Genomic DNA, 8,016 nt, shown 5'->3' with positions numbered 1-8,016 from the left:
AACATTTGAAGCACAATGACAAATATCCTGTATTCACATTGATACTCTTAGTTCTACATCACTCATTTCAGTTGGTATACACTACTCTATTATATGAATATTCCATAATCTATCCCATTTCATTTGCCGCTATTTTGATACAATATACATATTGGGGCATGATCTCTGGTGCAGATCTGAAAGAAGCTTCCTACAGCTTTCTTGGGAGCTTACATTCTTACTAATAGAATATTATATCTGCATTTTTTACTTTAGTAGCTCCTGCCCATACCACCCTCAGTGCCAGGCACCATTCTATGGTGTGGAGATTAGGCTTGTGAATTAGGAGGTTCCGCGTCTTAGGCCAATAAATTCTAGGGGAAGTGGAAAGGATTGCAAATAATGACGTATAAAGCTATAAGCTCCCACATTTTCACCAATATTCAGACGTCCTTCCCTTAGCTTTAATAATCTGGCATAAATGGTATGTGACTATTTTAATTTGGCTTATCATCAATTATTAATACACTTGACCAGTTATTTCTAATTTTAAATCACCAATATTAGTATGACTTTTGGTTTGTTGTTTGGGGTTTTTTTTGAGACAGAACCTCAGTATGTTATCCAGACTGGCCTTGAACTTAAGATTCTTGTGCCTCATTTTCTCTGGTGCCAGAGCACAAGTACATGATGCCACAATTGGCTAGAGACATTTCTAACAATTAAAAAAATTCAGTTATATGTATGTGGAGTGTGTGTGTGCAGGGGCCCAGGAAAGCTAGAAACATCAGAACCCATGGAGATGGCATTATTCTCTGTTGTTACTCACCTGATATAGATGCTTGGGATCAAACTTGTTTCCTCTGCAAGAGTGGCAAGTGCTCGTAACCACTGAGCCATCGCTCCGGATCCTAGAAACACGTTTTTCTGCAGGAGGGAGGGGTTTGCAATAGGGTCTAAGTACATAGTCTTAGCTGACCACCTGGAACTCACTATGTAAACCAGGTTGGCCTGGAAATCAACTGAGGCCTTCCTGCCTCTGCCTCCCAAGTGCTGGGATTAAATGTCTATGCCACTATGGCTAGTGAAACATACATATATGTACACACACACACACTCCGGTTTCCAACTATTGGCTTCTCCTATTTGGGAGCACAGCTAGTATTTCCATTTTAGCCTTGTATGTATGAGTGTTGATAAACCTTACTATAATAATTTGTAGTTTCTCTTGAATTTCCTAAGTTGATAACCAACATTGATTGTGAATACAATCATTTGTTCATTCCTTTCAACCTTTATACAGTGAATTTCTTTTTATCATACAGTTCTTGCTTGGACGTCCAGGAATAGGCTTGTAGATATCAGGGATGGTCTCACAAATAAAGTATGCATATATGTTCTATTGTACACAAATGTGTGGTGGATACCACCTATCAAGTAAAGGAAGTCCATTCTACAAGTTTGCTGACACTATTTACTATGAATTAAATTTCAGAAAATGTTTCTTCTTCATACATTGAAATTATTGATGTTTTTCCTCCTAGTATAAAGCAGTGAATTAGTATACTTGCTAATGTCTTTAATTGTGTCCTGAGAGAAGTCTGAACAAATGTTAATTCTAATTCTCTGCTGCATTTAACTTTCCATAGTCTTGTTTAGAATTTTAGCATCTGTATACAATGAGGGATGGGTCTATAACGGAGTCTATAATTTTTCTTTTCTTCTCTTTCCTTCAATACCAAGATTCTGCCAGCATCATAACGTAAGTTATGGCTATCTGTCTTTTTCTTGTTTCTTTTGCTCAGTGCCTTATTTTCCTATGTGCTCGAGTATATTTACAAGACTATGGTGAACTTTTTCTTAGGAAATTGGCTGCATTTACTTATGAAACTCTCGGTCCCTGGTGTGCTTTATTTTTATTTTACTTTGTTTTGTAGTAAGATGTTAAGTTACCAGCTCAACTGCTTAAAAATAGCAGTAGTTCTTGAATTAGACTTTCTATTTCTTCTCGAGTGCATTTTGGCAATTTTCATTTTTCTACAGAACTAGGTATTTCATGTAAGTGTTCAAATTTACTTGTACAAAGTTTATGACATTCTTATTTTATAATTTTCTATCACATAGATAAGATTTTTCCTTTTAATTCTTCTCAATTTTATTAGAGTTTACAGTGTGCCAAATTTTATTTTCTTGACCCTTTCTTTTATAACTTATTTAATTTTATTGATTTCTATTATTTATTATTTACATTCCTCTGCCTCCCTCTGTGCTCCCTTTATCTTGAGCTCAACACTTACCTTTTTAATTTCTGATGTTTCTCATTTTCTAAACAAGCATTTCTCTTAGAGGAGAACCTTGAAATATATTTTTATTTGTTATTTACCACTGTATTTACTTTCTAATTTTAGTCATGATTTGTTCTTTCACTTGTCAATTATGATTATGCCTAACCTGACTTAGAATTGTGCTTTATTGGTGGAGTCAGGTGGAGCTCGACAGAGGTTAGCCTGGTCTACAGAGGGAGTTCCAGGCCAGCCAGGGCTACAGGGTGAGGCTCTATCTAAAAAAACAAAACAAATAAACAAAGAAGCAGTATTTTGGTTTTATGTTAAAGTTCTTTTTCTTTCTTTCCCTGAGTTTTGAACCTATAGCTTTATGATGCTAAGCAAACCCTCCCCCACTGCACTTTATCTCTAACCCATGACACAGTCCTAAAGCTATTTGAAAGGAATTTTTTTTATATTTCTAAATGGACAGTGTTATTATTTTCATTAATTAAAGGATGTAATCTATATGATGCTAATGTCTTGTTGCCTGGGCTGCGACAGTGGCATGAGTCATCAAAAACCTTGATCTTTCTAGGCCATCAAATGCATGGCTTCAGTCACATACCATTTTGTGTTTCTCAGTTTCCAGTAAAGTGGTTGCTCTTAGCAGCTATATATATATTCTCTAAAGCATGAACATACCATCTCATAAGAAGGAAGCAAAAGCACAATGTCAGTGACCTCAAAATTCATTATGAATCATGCTCAATAGCTCCTTTCAGAATTCAAGAGTTTAGTTGAATTCTGGAATCACTTTTCAGAAGTGGGCCTCTAGCCCATGCTCCAGCTCTGGATCTGGACAGCTGGCTCTAGCATTAGGTATTTGGAGGAATCTTTGTCTGATAAAAGAATGCATAATTAGAGAGGAATGAATATCTCCCATTGGGTTTGCAGTAATTTTGCAAGCCTTAAACTACCATTGAATGACAAATGTCACAAATAGTAATTCAATGCTCTTTCTAAACAGCCTGGAGCTAGGACAAAACAGGTTTACAGCACCAGCACCAGGAATGGCTCGTTCCTAGGGAGAATGCTTTGTAATAATATTCTGAAGCCTTTCAAATGTATTCTCACAAACCTTTTGGAGGACCTGGCAAGTGGTTTCTAGGTTTTGTTTGCTTTGTGGTTGCTGGGAATTGAACCCAAGACATACTAGGCAAGCACTCTACTGTTGAGCCGTAACCTCAGTCCTACACATGCCTTTACTGCTCATAACATGAGAGATGTGGGACTGTTCTGAACAGCAATCACTTCATACCAGATATGGTCCATAGACCAAATCTAGATGGTTGAGGTAAAGGCACATGTATATTTTGGAAGCAGAGGGTCAAAGTATGAGGTGAATGATCAGATTGTGTGTTGTAAGTTGTGCTCAACTGTCCTGTAATTGTGCCTTCCACCCTGTTCTTGGCCAAGTCAGCATGACTAGGGTGTGGTTACTCAAAAATATTCCCAAGGAGCAATGACGCTTCCTCTGGATTCCTGAACACATCATCTCTGTTGTTGAGCACTTGTGGCTGTGTGTCCAGGACTCTCAATGAAGTTTAATCAAAGCCCTGTTTCCTTTCCATTGTTGCTTTTGGAGTGGCCTTGCTTGGGAGTTCTGGCACTGACAAGAGCACCTCCCCTGAACTTTTCCACAGCGGTCCTTGGATTTCTGCCCCACCCCCTCCCATCTGCTGGCCTTACTTCCTCTCCTCTATTTTGGCACCATTGGGAGTGGCTCTTCTCAGTAAAGTGTCTGAAGAGTAATGAACCCAAAATACCTAAGTAACAAATGAGTCACCGAACTTCCACAGCTGGCCGTGTTAGGGGTAAATAATAGAAAGGAGGTAGCTGGAGGGATGGGGGTGGTAAAGGTGGATGACAGAAGGCTGAGGGGGTGGAGTGGGCAGGGAACTTGGTTGATTTGCAAAGGTGAGATCAGCACTGTGGTCTGTCACACCCTGACTGACTCAGGCTAAACCACGGCCTCTTGGGCTGTTTAGTAAACCTCAGCTGGACAAGACACTTCACTAATACCCCCCTTCTGTGTCCAAGTTCTGAGTCCTGGAGTTCGGACTCAGAATTCTCTTAGTCTCTACAAGGCTGCTAAGCAGGGATCCAAAATGGTATTTCTCCAGGCCAGTTCATTTCTAGATTTATAGTATCTCAGTATCAAGATTTAGGACCGAATTTAAGTTTCTTTTGTACTGTTTTGTTTGCTTAGCTATTAAAAATGGTTGTATTCTCTCTCTCTCTCTCTCTCTCTCTCTCTCTCTCTCTCTCTCTCTCTCTCTCTCTCTCTCTTCCCCCCCCCCTGTATGCTACTGCACATATGTGAAGGTCAGAGGAAAACTTCCGGAAGTTGGTACTCTCCTTCTACCATGTGGGTTCTGGGGATTGAAGTCAGGTCTACAATGCAGTCAGAAAATGCCTTTACCTACTGAACCATTTCATAAGCCTTTGTTGTTGAGTTTTTTGGAATATATCATTTATCTAAAACTTTAACTTGAAGTGCAAAAGAGTAGTTAAGATGTCCATTTTAGCATCTTGATAAACAGCTAAGATGCTACTGAAACATTTCTGGGTGCTGCCTCATCAGGACCAGCTTTGCTGAGAACCTACTGAGCATCTGTTCTGGTAACTTAGGAGATGATTTCTGCTTATGTTTTTAAGTACAAAAGAAGGGAGAGAGTGAGAGAGGGGGAGAGAGGGGGAAAGAAAGAAAAAAGGAAAAAAGAAAGAAAGGAAGGGAGGGAAGGAGGAAGGAAGGAAGGAAGGAAGGAAGGAAGGAAGGAAGGAAGGAAGGAAGGGAGGGAGGGAAGGAGGAAGAAAGTCAGACAGACAATAGCTGAAAAAGTACCTATGTAAGAAACAAGGACTAAGATGCATCCAGGACTATTACTGTGATATGACTACAAGAAGACTTTTGAAAAAAAAATTTTTTAAATGTCCTCTGAGAAAGATCATGGAGAAGACAGGTTTTGATCACCAGCTGTCTGCTTCTCCTTTAGCTCAAAACCAGGAACTTCAGGAGCTAACTTTAAAACAGAGACAAAGTTAGTCGATTCAGGCTTTTAAGCCACCAGTGCTGTTCCGCTTGGCTTGCCCTGCAGTGGGGGCTGGTGTCAGTCTATTGCTTATCTCCTGTAGCTCTCCCACCCCTAGCCCGCATAAGTAGAAAACCAGATGCCATGACTTGGAAGGATAAACCTTGATCTCACCAGAGAGTGGGAAGACATCAGACAACATGACTTGGCAGCTAGAACAAAAACAACTCTACTCCCTGCAAAGAAACACCAGACCCAAGCTTGACCAAGGCACACTTTCTGGTCCCTATTCAGTTCCTGAAAACTGCTTCCTTTTGCATACCATGAATGGTTCATGAAAATCATCTTGGGAACGTCTGCTTTTCACCTTGGAGATCTTCATTTTTAAAATGCTTTTCAAGACTAAATAATACATGCTTGCAATGAAAATACAATTTTTTGTTGGCCAGGTTTTAGCCCTGGTTGTTCTGGAACTTGCTAGGGTTTGAACTAAAAAAATCCACTGTATCCAATGGGGTTAAAAAGTATGTGCCACCACACCTGGCCACACACTAACATTTTATGAGTATTACCCTCCAGTCTTTTCATGGGCACAGTCTTAGTCTTTTAACACAGTTAAACTCCTTCTGAATACACAAAATTATACACTGTTTTCTCTGTTATATGGAAACTTATCCAATCATGAGTACTTTACTATATTTATTTATTATTATTGTGTATATGCATGGTCTGTAGGAGCATGCTATGTCAAATGTATGGAGGTTTAGGGCAACTCTGTGGAATTACTTCTCTCCTTCTACCTTTATATGGGTTCAGGAAATTGTACTCAGGTTGCCAGGCTTATGTGGCAAGCATCCTTACTTGCTGAGCCATTTTGCTTGCCCACTAATTATGGTTACCTAATATCAATATTTAACTTAATCACCTTTTGTGTTTTGAACACTAAATTTATCTCCAGATTTAAGTTATTTCTTTGTGATGTTCAAACTTTGGAGAGTTAAAAACTTTTCACATCAGCTTCACAACTCAGCTATTTGGCAAATCCTACTAGTATCTGTTTCAATGATCCAAAAGTTGCAGAGGAACCTTCAGGATAGACTCATGGGGGAGGGGGGAAATCCAGCACCTCCTGAGAACATAGTAATTGTCTAGGAAAATAGCACCAGTCACCTAGTTCCTATCTCCCTTGTACTTGTGACCACATCTGATCTCTAGCTTAATATTTTCAAGGACCTTAAAGAAAAAAATTCACTCTGTGAAAAAGCACAATAAAGTAGAAGGGCCAGATGCAATAAGGCTGAAGGCCAGATTCAACAAGGCTGAGGGCTAGACTGTTGCTTATTCTGATTTCTAATTGGAGTGTCATTTCTTTTGGGTTTTCTGGTTGAGGTATTTGCAAGACAGCTATGTTTTTGAGTTCCAGCAAAGGTATATAGAGGTAGGTAGAATTTGGAACCATTAGGACCCAGCAGAGTCCGTTATGGATATAACCTTTCACTACCACTAAACTCTCAGTTATATGATTGTCATAAGTCATTTCAAAGACGAGTCCCATGTCATACAGAGCACAGCTCCTGAGTGTGTATTTGTTACTGTTCTTTCTATGATAACAAAATGCCTTACTAAAACAGCCTAAGGAAAGAGGGGCATATTTGGGCTCACAGTTTGAGGGTACAGACCATCAAAGCAGGGAAGGCACAGTGATAGAAGCATGAAGCAGTGAGTTGCTTGGAATCTGTAGTCAAAAAGCAGAGAAAGTTTTCTCTTAGTTGGTGTTAAGCTTACTTTCTCATTTTTATTCAGCCTAGGATTCCAGAGCGTAGAAAAATGCCACCAACAGCTGGGATATGGCCTCCTAGCTCAGTTGACCCAGTCTAGAGGCTTCCTCACAGATATATGCAAAAGGTTGACTCCTAGGTGATTCTAGATCCAATAAAGTTGACAATCAGTATTAGCCATCATAGTGGTCTATGCTAAACACTGCTCAGGATTACTTCACATAACAATCTCTGAAACACAGAGATAAGCATTCTTTCCCCTGTTTTCCATATGAGGCCATTAAAAAGCAGAAAAGTAAAATACATCACTGGAAAACACGTTACTAATAAACTTTTGAGTTAGGATTTCAGTCCAGGGTGAACCTCAAAGATTATGGTCTTTCTATGACATAGTGCTACCTCCCTTGTTAAATCTTATACAAAAGTATCATTGTAATTTCAAAAAATTCATTAATACTTGTCCACCCAAGGTGATGTGTTCTCCAAGATCCAAGTATTGCCATAAGAAACAGCATAATTTATAGGCTTTTGAGGGGGACTTTAAAGACTTCTCATGAAGACAGAGGTCAACCAAGTCAACTATAAACTATGGGCAATCTTTGTCTTATGGAGGCTCTGACAACAAAGAGGCCACAAGGTGGGCCTGGGATTTTGCTAGAGCACTTCACACATTGTAGATGCATGAATCCCTGGTTTCCTTCCCAGTACCACAAAATTAAATAATAAACAAATAAATATAACAAGAGGTCACAGGGCAGCTTCTATCACTTATTTACTCCAAAACCAGTCCTTAGAACATAATGTGGTGGTTGGTAATGGAAACTATTGCTTCTGCTGCAGTTTTTTAAATGAATCATTAGATCATACCATGAGTGGCTGTTTTCCCACTGGACTTTAGTT

The sequence above is a fragment of the Phodopus roborovskii genome, unplaced genomic scaffold (genome assembly GCF_943737965.1).
Source record: "Phodopus roborovskii unplaced genomic scaffold, PHOROB, whole genome shotgun sequence".
Lineage (NCBI taxonomy): Eukaryota > Metazoa > Chordata > Mammalia > Rodentia > Cricetidae > Phodopus > Phodopus roborovskii.
The sequence above is the reverse complement of the archived record's forward strand: the minus strand, read 5'-3'. Positions refer to the sequence as shown.